Consider the following 13702-nt stretch of genomic DNA (forward strand, 5'->3'; position numbering starts at 1 on the left):
GCAAATTGGAAAATATTGTTTCTAGGTCGGCCTAAGGTCGGGAAAATCAGTCTCTCAACCCTAATTGACAAGTATATAAACTACTTTTCCTCTCCTAGAAAGGGAGGGAGGAAATAAGCAAGAGCAAGACGCGGAAGCGATATTAAAACATTCAAACATTCAAACATTCAAGTATTCCTTCAAGCAATTGAGTATTCTAAGTCTCCATTCAAGGCTAGGTGTTGCATTCAAGACAAGGATTCAACCATTGAAGAGGAGATCACATACAACATACAACATACTACATACATTACACCTTCACATGTAAGAATACAAACATTCTTACAACAAGGTACCAGTACTTGTTTACATTACAAACATTTACATTTACAACATTCACGTTTCTTGGTTAATTCCAAAACTGGGGTTTGACCTAAAGGCAAACCCCTAATCCCTAACCCCCCAATCGTCCTCTCTTTTATGTGTGTAGGTTGTAGGTACACGGCTGTAATTGAAGATCTGGAATCCTTGTGCAGAGATGAACATATCCCCCTTCGTTTCACGGATTTTTCGGAGGACCGTGTGCACTCTGGGCGCCATCGTTCTGTCAACTTTCGCTCAAATTTGCAGAACAACATTGTCTCGACATTTTACTGCTAATTCCAGGTCCACAGCTTCATCCCATATCCCTATCTCTGTTTATAAGCAAATCTTTCTTACTTTACATGCATTCCTAGTTCAATCATTCTATCTACATTCTTTACAAAAGAGGGTATCCTTGATGTCTTAACCTTGAAACTCATTTAGAATCCAGTCTTGCATTGTGGGGGATTGGATCTTGTGGGTTTCAACCCCTCTTTTGAATGTAAAGTCTCTCCTAAGTGAAAACCATCAACCCTAGCGACCTCCCTTCTCTCTCCTTGGAGTTGGGGGGGGGGGAGAATGACTAGGGTTCAATTTTTCCGCTTTACATTTTGGTGAACCTGACGTGAACATCCTAATTCTGATTATTCATGGTTAGATCTAAAAAATTTGCTTCCTTAATTACACTTTTTCATGTTTGATCTTTTGCAAATTTTAGAGGTTAATTGCATAAAAAACCCTAAAATTTTCTTTTTAGTAATTAAGCTTGTGAAATGTTTAATTGTTAATGCTTGATTCAAATCTACCCTTCTATTGCAAATTGTCAATTCATATTTGTGCTTTAATTCTGAAAATTAAGTGGTTAAGTGTCAAAACCCTAATTTTTAGAACCCTCTTGATTCAACCTTTGATTGATAATTTCACTGATCAAAACACCTCCAAATCGGCTGTAACTTTGGATTCCGCAACAAAATCACAATATCTTTCATCCCTGAAAATTTGGAAAAAAGTGGCGAGGACCGTGTGCACCCCGAGCGCCATCGTCCCCGACATTTTTTCTGAAATTTCGGGAGCTAGATCTCACTGTATTTTTCTGCTAAAATCCAGAATTTTGGTTGATTTTATCAATTCTAACACTTTCAAAATTAAAGTCAAAGTGGGTCTAGTGATTGCTTGGATAAAGGCTTATAATCATTCAAAAATTGTTGAAATTAAAATTCATATCAAAATTGTGTTCCTTACTATCCTAAATCTGAAGTGTTTGTTAGCATTCACTCGAAATTTTAGTGCTTTATTCAAATTTTTACAATTTGTGACTTTTGAAATTAAGTGTTTAATTGCGGCAACTTTGATTTCTGCTCTCAAATTTGAATTTTGCATGAAATTGAGTCAACTTTTAAATTTCAAAGCCTGCATTGCTTTCAGTATTCCCTCTAAAATCATAAAATTCAAAATTTGCATTTTTCAACAATCTTGGTAAGGTTCAATTTTGAGATTGCAACTTTAATTTGGCCTATCTACAGATCGTAAAATCACTCAATTTTTTCAGATTAGCTTTAAAATCATCATAACTTTCATCTCCACAAATAAACATGACGCAAGGGGGCAATTCGTTTAATTATTCCATTCCTCCTTGTAGTGTTCCTCCTTTCCAATCATCTCCTATGACTAACTATCATAGTGTCCCACCACCTTACTCTCAATCAATACCTTCTTTCAATAACATAATACCTCCATCACAATCTAACACATCTAATATGAACTCTTCGACTGAAGCAACCATTAACAATCTTGCACAAACTATCTCTTCTTTACAGCAACAAATTGCCTCTATGAATCAATCTAAGTTTAGTGTGCCCACATTTGATGTTGCAAGCCCACTTTCTCTTGACATTGTTCAAGCTATCCCCCCTAAACATGTTGAAATTCCACATTTGGAGCTTTATAATGGTAAGGGTGATCCTCTAACACATGTTAAGACCTTTCAAACAATATGTACTGATTTTGCTTATGACCAAAGGTTGCTTGCAAAACTGTTTACTAGAACATTAAGAGATAAAGCCCTACAATGGTATTGCTCGTTGCCTTCCTATTCTATTACTTCTTTCGAACAACTGGAAAATGCTTTTATTCAACAATTTCAAAACAATATAAGTCCTAAAGTTACTTTGATTGATTTAATGCATTGTAAACAAGGTGTTAAAGAAAAAGTGACTGATTTCATCGGTAGATATAAGCATTTGTATGCTCAAATTTCTTTTCCAGTACCTGACAATGATATTCAAAGAATCTTTATTTCTAATTTACAAAAAGATATTAGAGAAAAACTTCTGTTTTCTGAGTTTACTTCTTTCCAACAGTTGTGCTCAACTCTTCACAATTATCAATTGACTGTGAGTCAAATGGAACAAGCAAATCCTATGGCTCCGAGTGATAAGGGTGATAGTAGTCAACAACCATTTGGGAAGTTTAAACCGAACAGAGAGTCAATTAAGTTCAATGAAAACATCATCAACAACAATGTGAATGCAGCATCAGGTGTGCCTCCTATTTCTAAGTTTTTCAAGAAAGAAAGAAAGTTTACTCCTTTGAATGAATCATTGCATAGTATTATGAATAAATTATTGGAACAAAATGTGCTTACTCTTCCTCCTATAAAGCAAATAGATCCTGCAAAGATTAACTCACCCTATTTTGATAACAAATCTTTTTGTCAATTTCATCGTCATCCTTGGCATGATACTGAAAAATGTTTTGCTTTAAAGGGTAAAATTCAAGATTTGATTGATAATAATACTATCTCTGTTTCTGGTGTGAATGATAAAGGCAACACATTTGTAGCTCCTCCTAACCAAAATCTTCAGATTTTTACTGATCCATTACCTTCTCATACCTCTAATGTGGTTGAGACTAATGATTCCTCTTTCTCACCTGATAGTCTTGTGTCTATGACTCCGAATGTGATTAACTTTGTGGAGCAGCAGAAAATCCCTAAGGAACCTTCCATCACATTTGATTCCAGTGAAACTATCAGGGCACCTGATGGTCCTTTATATATAGTTGCAAAAGTCAAGAATACACCTTGTCGTGGAGTGCTTATTGATCCTTCTTGTATGATTAATATCATTACTGAAGAATTTCTTTTTACTTTGCAATTGAATCAAGTGATCTATGACGAAACAAATGTGGTTGTGAAATTATTTGATGCATTTTCTTCTCCTGCAATTGGTTCTATTACATTACCTATTGAGGTCCATAACAAATCCCTTGATGTGGACTTTGCTATTATTCCATTGTCCGAACAATTTCGTGTGAAGCTAGGCTATCCTTGGCTATCTTCCATAAAAGCTATTGCTTCTCCTATTCACAAGTGTTTGAAATTTCCCCATAATGGTGAAGTTGTTACTATCAATCATAGTCTCTTTAAACCAACTGAAAGAACTTCTAGCGCTCCTATTGATTATTTTTGGCCTAAACAATTCCAATCTCTTCCACTGCGGAGTGATCATCTTTTCAAATCTTATCAAAAGTGGAAAAAAGATATGATCCTATCTCTAAGTGAACCTAGAACACCCAAACTTGATATTCCTATCATTCTTGAGAATGAAGTTCTTCCTTTGAAAGATAAAACTAATGTCTTTCCTCAAGAAGATTCCCAACCCATCCCTATGAAAATGACTACGTCTATGACTAATAAACTTCCTAAAAGTAGACCTATACCTCCTCGTCATGATGGACTTGGTCTCCTTCCTAAACCAAATATTCCTCCTTTATATGGAGCAGTTCCTCCTCCTTCCTCTTATGGAGAGAAGAGACCTTCCTCTTCTCCTATTATTCAACCTAAGAGACCACAACCTAAACACCCAAGTGATAAGGATGAGAACATTCCTCCTCCTCAATCTTCTCAACTTCCTACTAAGACTAGATGAAATCGTTCTGCATGTGAACGCCGACGAAAGCGTCATCCTAGAGCTCAGGCAGTTGCTTCTCAAACTTTGCAATCCCCAAAAACACCTTCAACTAGTATTATTCCGTTTTCTCCTCAGCCGAAAATTGAGCCAAAATCTCCTAAACATAAGATGCATGATGGTCTTGATCCTGTGCGAGTTAAAGATCCTATTTTTATAAATCTTGATGATGATATAGATGAAAATGTTATTCATGATGAAAATGTTACTTCTGTTCATTTTGATAGTGAATATGAATATGTTGATGTTGATAACCATTTATCTAACGAATTTTCTAAAGCACTTATCCTAGCTCCTAGACAAGAGCTACGTGGCTTGGGACATGAACATAGCCCTTGTTTGGATCTTGTGATAGCTCCATCTGCTGTGTTGGATGTTCCTCCTCTAGCGTGTTTCCTGCATTCCCGAAATATTGATCAGCAAGATCGGGGGGTGGATGACGTGCTAGACTAGTTTCATTAGCATAGCAGACTCTCTCCTCCTCTCTTGATCTCTTTTGTTACTTCTTCTATGTGTTATTCTCATTCTTCTATTTGTTGTCCTTAGCGTTGTTTACTTGAGGACGATGCAAAGCATTGAGATCTCTTTTGGTCTCTCTCATGTTGACTCAAAAGACACATGTGTTCCCTTCTTCTAGGTGACCTTCCTTGATTGGGGAATGAAGAACAATTATGCATACATACATATGATATACATGAATTATCATATAGTATACTGACCCCAAGGAAAGCGAAGTCACCTCATGCTTTGTGTTTTGTGTCTATTATCCTTGGGCTTATCTCACACTTGGGGGCTAAATCCTTGTGATAACGTGCTCCTTTCCCTTCTCATTTCTTATATGTACCACTACCTTAAAGCAATCACCCCCGATGAGGCGTGTGCGATCACTTTAACGTAGGGGGGCATACACCCCGTTCATATCTCTCCAAGATACTTGAAAATTTCTTGACAAATTTAGCTTTGCCTTGAAAATTTTTGATATCTTTCTTGCATGACTCATAGTGAGGGAACCTTACTACTGACAGTCATGGTTCTCCCTCGTGATCTTCCCTTTTACTTTGTCAATCGAAGTCGTAAGATCCTTAGTCCACTGGGGGCTTGGTGTATCTTGCCTCCTTGACGTGGTGAAAGTCTTTCAATGTTGTTTCCTTGTACTTTACTGGAAGTATGAGCGTACACTTATACTCTCGCTAAAGTGGGGGCTAAATGTAGCGTCCTAAAATTGCGACACTTGCAATTTCGACTGCATTTGGGTCTTCATGATGGCGGCGCAACGTTGAACCTGAATGGAGACCCCGAAACCTATTTATGACACCAAAAACTGCATCTTTTTGCACCTTGGTCTGATCCCTCCTTGCACCCTGCTGTCTCGGGAGGTGGGACCATGGCGCCCAGCGCCCTGGTCCCTGGCCCTATTTTGGGCCCGGCCTCTTGTTGGGCATCGGGTCTTGAAGTTTGCAAATTGGAAAATATTGTTTCTAGGTTGGCCTAAGGTCGGGAAAATCAGTCTCTCAACCTAATTGACAAGTATATAAACTACTTTTCCTCTCCTAGAAAGGGAGGGAGGAAATAAGCAAGAGCAAGACACAGAAGCGATATTAAAACATTCAAACATTCAAGCATTCAAGTATTCCTTCAAGCAATTGAGTATTCTAAGTCTCCATTCAAGGCTAGGTGTTGCATTCAAGACAAGGATTCAACCATTGAAGAGGAGATCACATACAACATACAACATACTACATACATTACACCTTCACATGTAAGAATACAAACATTCTTACAACAAGGTACCAGTACTTGTTTACATTACAAACATTTACATTTACAGCATTCACATTTCTTGGTTAATTCCAAAACCGGGGTTTGACCTAAAGGCAAACCCCTAATCCCTAACCCCCCAATCGTCCTCTCTTTTCTGTGTGTAGGTTGCAGGTACGCAGTTGTAATTGAAGATCTGGAATCCTTGTGCAGAGACGAACAGATCCCCCTTCGTTTCGCGGATTTTTCGGAGGACCATGTGCACTTCGGACGCCATCGTCCCGTCAACTTTCGCTCAAATTTGCAGAACAGCATTGTCTTGACATTTTACTGCTAATTCCAGTTCCGCAGCTTCATCCCGTATCCCTATCTCTGTTTATAAGCAAATCTTTCTTACTTTACATGCATTCCTAGTTCAATCATTCTATCTACATTCTTTACAAAAGAGGGTATCCTTGATGTCTTAACCCTTGAAACTCATTTAGAATCTAGTCTTGCATTGTGGGGGATTGGATCTTGTGGGTTTCAACCCCTCTTTTGAATGTAAAGTCTCTCCTAAGTGAAAACCATCAACCCTAGTGACCTCCCTTCTCTCTCCTTGGAGTTGGGGGGGGGAGAACGACTAGGGTTCGATTTTTCCGCTTTACAGACACATTTCTTCAAAAGTGTAAGGTCTTTTGTTTGACCCATTCTTGAAATTTTTGATAAGGTCCTTCATGTCCTGGATTTCCTTTAGAAGGTCGGGTTGTTGATTGGGGATATGAGGGACATAATGACCCATGTTAGACCCTAGACTTTGACTGGATGAAGATGGGATACCACCACCACCAATGTATTGATATGAAGAATGGGGGGATTGTGAAGTGTTTGAAGGCTGTGACCCACGAATGGTGCTAACGAAGGGAAAGCTAGTATTAATGTAATTGGTATAATTGTGAAGTGGTATGGATGACCTCGGAGGATTGGAAACATTTTGAAGGAATAGAAATGAAGGTAAGGTGGTCATAGGTGTTGATGTTGCGAGTGGAGGATGAAGAATGGAATCAAGAATGAAATTGTTTACGTGGTCACCTTTTGGTGGCTTGTCAAGGATTGATCTATCAAAATTGGGGGGCAAATATGGCCCTTATGTGATTAATTGAGCCACAAGTCCATTGGGATCATGTTTGAAATTTTTTTCCATCATGTCTTGGTTATAAGGGTCAGCGATGAAGGATTAGACATGTGGAGAAAGATTAGGTTGATCAGTGAGTTGTTCTTGTTCCTCTTGTTGTCAACCTTGGTTGAAAGGGTCTCTGGTTTCAAGCATATTGTTGTTGCCTTCGGTGACCATCTTCACTTTTTATGAAAGATTCAAGACCATACACAGGTTACCTTAAGGATGACAAAAGATGAAAGAGGACTTTGAAAATGATGTGGAGTGGAACAACAAGAATAATGAGAAAAAATAGCAAGATTGATTTTGATTTGATTTGGATTAGACTAGAAAATTGATTGAAGTTTTTTCCAATTGGCTTTGAATTAGGATAGGATTGATTTGATTAGGAAAACACCTTAGCCCTTGGATTATGACCCAAAAATTAGGTTACAACCAAGCTAGGTAAAGTTTAGACCTTTGGAATACGATAAATTGATCAAGACTTCTTCTAATTAGGATGGACTTGTGTTCCCAAGCAAAATTAGGTAAAAGGATTAGGTTTTTGATCAACCCAAATGATTAAGTAAAGGTACTTGGGGGAGATTCTTTTCCAAGAACAAAAACCAAATGATGATTGATTAAAGATAAAAGTCTAAATTAAACTTTCATAAAGTATGGACCTTAGGATGAGGTTGATTATTTGATTGGATGATTTTATTAGACTTGATTTATTGACTAAAGTTGATGATTGATTAGATTATGCTAAGTCCTTAGGAAAGGTTGATGATGATTGTGAAAGAAAGAGAAAATAGATTCGTGAAGGGAGGTCACCTTAGATGGATTAATGACTCAATAAGTGATTGGTGGATTATGCCAATTGGACAAAGGAATACGACCACTCCTATTGATGTATAGGAACTTTCTACACTTGAGGAGTTTCTTATAACTAGCTTTTTTCTTCTTGACTTGGCGGTATATAGATTGTTTTGGATGCTTAAGGGACTTGAATTTATGGTGCATGAATGAAACTGACTAGAAAATTTAGCAAGGCAGAGACACTTAAATAGTGGAGCCAGAGACGCCAAAGTTCAGAATTTGATAGGCGGAGACGCCAAAGGACACAATAACTTATTTTGAATGAAAATTTTGATGGGAATTGGGTCAAACTCAGTAAATTTTGGGAAAAAAAATATTTTGTCTACTCTTGGCAAGAAAATATCAGACACATTGGCCAAAGTTTAATGCTTTATGAAAAGCATGGATGTGACTGGGGGCCTAGATTATCCCAAGATGATAAAAAGGAATGAAGACATGCCAAACATACAACCTAGGCTCAAAAAATGAAACCATCCAATGGGCCTCTCACACAAGCTATATCTCAAACAAGCAGGCAAATAGATATTCTGGTATCATTGGCTCCCCCTTACAACACACTCACTTCTTAGGCATATCAAATTCTCTTACCCCAAAGATCCAGAGATCATAAGAGGAATTCATGTCTCGTCTTGAGTGGGTACATGAGAGGTAACATTGGGGTACAATCTACATCCACTGCATCATGAATGTAGGATTTTGGTCACAGTACAACAAGGATCTTAGTACAGAACTCTCTTTCGGAAAACTATGTTCACTCTCTCCCTCGAGAGGCCTCCTTCCTATAGAACATAGGTATTGGAGAGGTCAATGTAGGTAGGAAATTAGCACCCATCGTGAGGACTTTTGTCCAACGTATTTTGTATAGCCGTTGAGAGGTGACTTGGCTAACAACACATTACCGCTTGGGTCGTTCTCCCCTTACTTGGACTTATGGGCTACTCGGGGAGACAAACCCTCTATCTATAAAAATAAAACTCGAGTGTTGCCAACACTTTTCTCATGCACCCAAGATTACCAAAATAAGGGGGAGAAGATAGTCCGTGTTAGTGATTTAGGTTTTCTCTTAGACATGGATGTAAGTGCACCAAAACATAGAAAACACATGTTTATTTTTGTCCCACATAAAAAAGGTTATATAATCTAGTACAATGAAAAGGAAACTAAATCTAGTGGGAGAATAAATTCTTCTGCTAACGATTGCAAGAAAATTGGTTAGTAGTTTGAAAAATTGCCTTGGACTCACAGATAAATCCTATAAAACTCAAAATTTTATCATTAACTAAAAGCCCTAAATACCTCGACATAGATGTCAAAGTACAGTTACAGACACTGAACGTTTGTGCGGGCGCAGAAGTAGGGCCTGACCCTATAAAAAAAATGAAAAAGTGGGAAACAAAAATTTAAATTTTGAAATTTGAATTCTAAGCAAGAAAATTTACCTGCAGAGACACCAAACAAAAAATGCAGATGGTGACTATTTGTGCAGATGCTGAATTAGGCAACTTAAAAAAAAGGTTTGCTAGCAGAAAATTGAGAATATGAATTTTAAATTTAAGTGGGAAAATTTTTCTGGCGAAGACATCGAACCAAGCGTAGACGCTATTCATCTGCACAGACATCAAAGCATATATATTAAAAAAAAGCTTGTGTAATCTGGTAAAAAGTTAAATTACTGATAGATATCTGGTTATTAGAATGCTAAACTAGTTATTTTTGCTCTTTTTAGCACAAATATCCAAATGTGTTTTTCTTATTTTTAATTGATTTGAAAAGAAAATAAAACGAAAAAATCAAAGCTAACTACTTCTATGCTCTAGGCAGAGATGTCGAAGTGTTGAAAAATGTAGATGTTTCATAAAATGTAGAAAAGAAAGAGTGGGAATTTTTTGAATTCAAACAAAGATGTCAATGTATCTAGGCAGAGACGTCAAAACACCGACGCATAGATGTCAAAATGTAGACGCAGGCGCCGAACCAAGGCTTGCAACTAAAAACTACAAGAAAACTCACAAAAATGTTATAATTAAGGGTTGTGGGTCCCATCGGGCGTGCCAAAATGAAGCAAGGGAAAATCACAAAAGGGTTGGTTAAATCCAATCAAAACAAGCATAAAACATATAATTAGATGTAAAGGAAACCATCATACCTTCAAGTGAAGATCACTTATTCCTCTGATTGGACCTTTAGTGAAGTCAAGGATGTGCCCCTCCTCAACTTGATTGGATTGGTCCTAGATTGGGTGTGGAATGCTCTCCACTACACAACAACAATGATGATACATGTCATGGTGGATGGATGAATTGGCCAAGTGACTAGATATGGAGCAAGATGGCTATAATATGGATGCTAGGATGATGACTCTACTTGCACAAATTAGTAGCATGAGATTGCACAAGATTGAGATATGGAAATGAGGGGAAGAGACCCTAATTTATATATTTGAAGAAGCCAAAATGGAGGGCCAAGATCGATTTGGAATGAAGGGCGGGGATTGAAAGAAAGAGATGGGAGGGATTGAGAGGACAAGGTGTGGGATTCAAGAGATTTTTCATAAAGGCATTTCTTGTCTCGACACACCTTGAGGTAAATGGGGAAGAGATCCCCAAGTACAGTGGGAGAATAAAAAGGAATTTTAAAATTCTTTGGGAGAGGACAAGAGAACTAAAAATTCTCAAATAATGGATTGCATGGGAAAAAGGGGAGAGTAAAGGAATTAAAAATTCCTTGGGAAGTGAGAGAGCATGGGGAAATGGAAGAATTTGAAATCCTTGAAATAACCAAAGTTGGTGCATTTAAGGTTTGGAAGGTGAGAGGGGAAAGCCATTTATGACAAGGAGTTGACTTGTTCCTAATCATGGCGATTAGGATTGTGCAAATGATTAAGATGAGATATTAGATGGGTTAATAAGAGATTAGAGAGCAAGTGGATAAGTTAGGAGGATGTGACATGAGGATAGAGAATGAGTGGAGAAGATTAAAATTGAGGAATAATGATAAGCATGCTTCTAGAAGAATTAATTAGATTAAGTGAGGATCAAGGAAAGTGATTTGTAGGAATCACTTTAGTTAGGTCTATTAATTAAAATTAATTAACCAAATGGGATTTAGAAGAATTAATGATTTGATTGACTTTAGAAGAATAGGGAAATAATTGATTTACTTGGTAAATCAATTATTGGACTATAGTGACAAAATTAATTAAATTTAATTAATTAATTTTGAGATGAATAAAGGTTGATATAATTAAATATTTAATTATGTAGAAAGGATAAATTAATTAAATATTTAATTTAATGAGTTTTAGACATCTACAATAGGATCGACGAATAGTTAAGACTACATGCAGGATAAATTAAAAATAGGAGAAGTAGGCATTGACCATTTTTTAGTGTCTACATAAGGCACGTAATATAAAATAATTTTCTTATGAATGTCTTAGGATATAAAAAACATAAAAGGTGCTCAATTTCCAAATAATCATAGAAAAATTCTCAAAGGAATAAAGTAATCATTTAATGGAACTAAAAATATGTAGATAATAGTGTAGAGGATAGTTTGTAGGACCAAACTTATGAGTATATGTTTTTTCCTAGATCCATTACATATGATATCTTTTTCATATGAAACATGATGCATGCACATTATAACACATGCTTGGGAATTACCAACCCTTAGGCTTGGATTTGGCTTGGAAATCTAAGCCTAGGGGTTAGATTTGTTTATTTCGTACCAACTTTTGTGTTATATAAAATATATGAAAATACATGCGAATCTTGAACATGATCTCCATTGAGTTCAAATATTTTAAGGCATTATTATAAATAAATAAAAAACCATCATTATGACATCTAGATCTATCTTAACTTTCTTACCATCTATTTTTTCTTTAGTATCCAAATATAATAAGGTTTTGACAATTTAATAAATTTTACTAATGTCTTCATTTTTGTCAAAAAATGCACACATTATTTTTTCTATTCAATTTTGATACACTCATTTGCATTTGAAAAAATCCCATTCTACACAAGAAAAAAATGAATTTTAACTTTGTATTTTAAAAAAAAAAATTGAAGGGGGAGTATGCTTACTATTTTATTTTGGAAGTGTCTAATCTCCACATAAAATGGCATTTCATACGATTTTTAAAATGTGCAAAACACAATGGATTTGGATGAAATTTTCAGCATGAAATCTTCATGATCTTCATCCCCATTGTTGTAAAAACGCAAAAAGTTGCAAAAAAAATCGTCTTGTTTTGCACATCTGAAAAAAAATTTAATTTTTTTTCCAATGCCAAGTCATGTGGAGATTAGCCCGTTCCTTTTATTTTTATTACATGTTTACTTTTGAAAATTAGTAAAATATAATATATATTCATTAAAAAAGCATGTATGAATACTTGATGTTAACTAACTTTCTATTCAATGAATTTATAAGATAATTAGAAAATCTCAAAAATAATAAGGAGCACAAGCAAATATTGTTTTATAATTTAAGGTGAAAAATAGGACCACTTTGTGCTCCCAAAAATTTGACCCTTTTAATCTCTACTATTTTAAAATGAAAAAGTAGTTTAGAAACTAGATTGTGAGCACTAGTATTCTTTTTCTTATAATAAATTGGGCATATGTATGCTAGATTAATTATTCAAACTCAACTTTTTTTCTTTATTTTTGACCCCTTGTTGGCCCCCCATTTCCATTTCATTGTCTTTAAAAATAAAATATAGAAATTCAAATCCTATTTTCCATTATAACCTTGCTAAAAATTCTAACCAAAAAATAGCTAGAATAAGTAAAGCCAATATAAATTATAATTCTAACAGAGTGTTCAAAAGGTCATCTACACTACAAAAAAAGAAAACATGATAGGGTTCTATAACTCAATAGTAAAGCACCCTAGAATCATGATGCACAGCTCTAGGACTTGATATCATACAAATACATAGATCTTAAATATATTTTTTTAAGGGTCATGTAAATGCATATGTGCACTCAAAGGATAATATTTAGTTGGATGACAAGTCCACAATAGAATGAGAATAAGATCACCTACACATAAAATCATGGTGCATTTGGTAGTGTTATTGAGGAATGATATAATAGAAATATCAAGAGCATGTGTTGGTGAATGGGAGGAAGAGTAACATATTCTAGCTTAAGGGATACAAAATATGAGGCTAGGGGATAGACTTGATTCTAAAGAAGGGTTGGGAAACCCAAATGGACATATGATTATCTATGAATCATGTACTTGGATCTACTTCATTCAGCTACTCCTCTTCACGCGATACATTTCCATCTCTATCACTATTTACCCATAGGGAATTGACAAACGGTTAATGACAACATCAACAATAATAACTATGATGGGAAGGCGAGATTAATTGTCTCTATCTCCCTATGGCGATTTGATATGGTGCCTTCCCTTTCGTATAATGATGATGCTCTTGTCACATAGTATACTAGCCCAACAAAACCATCCCCTCCTTCCAAATGGGCATGAAATTGTGGACTTATATACTCACCTACAAATAAATCTAATGAAGCCTAGTCACTATGAAGTGGGCAAGGAAAGCAAGGTTTGCAATCAACAAGGAGAGAGAGTTTTAGTGGCTAGG

This window comes from Cryptomeria japonica, chromosome 6 (assembly GCF_030272615.1).
Source record: "Cryptomeria japonica chromosome 6, Sugi_1.0, whole genome shotgun sequence".
NCBI lineage: Eukaryota > Viridiplantae > Streptophyta > Pinopsida > Cupressales > Cupressaceae > Cryptomeria > Cryptomeria japonica.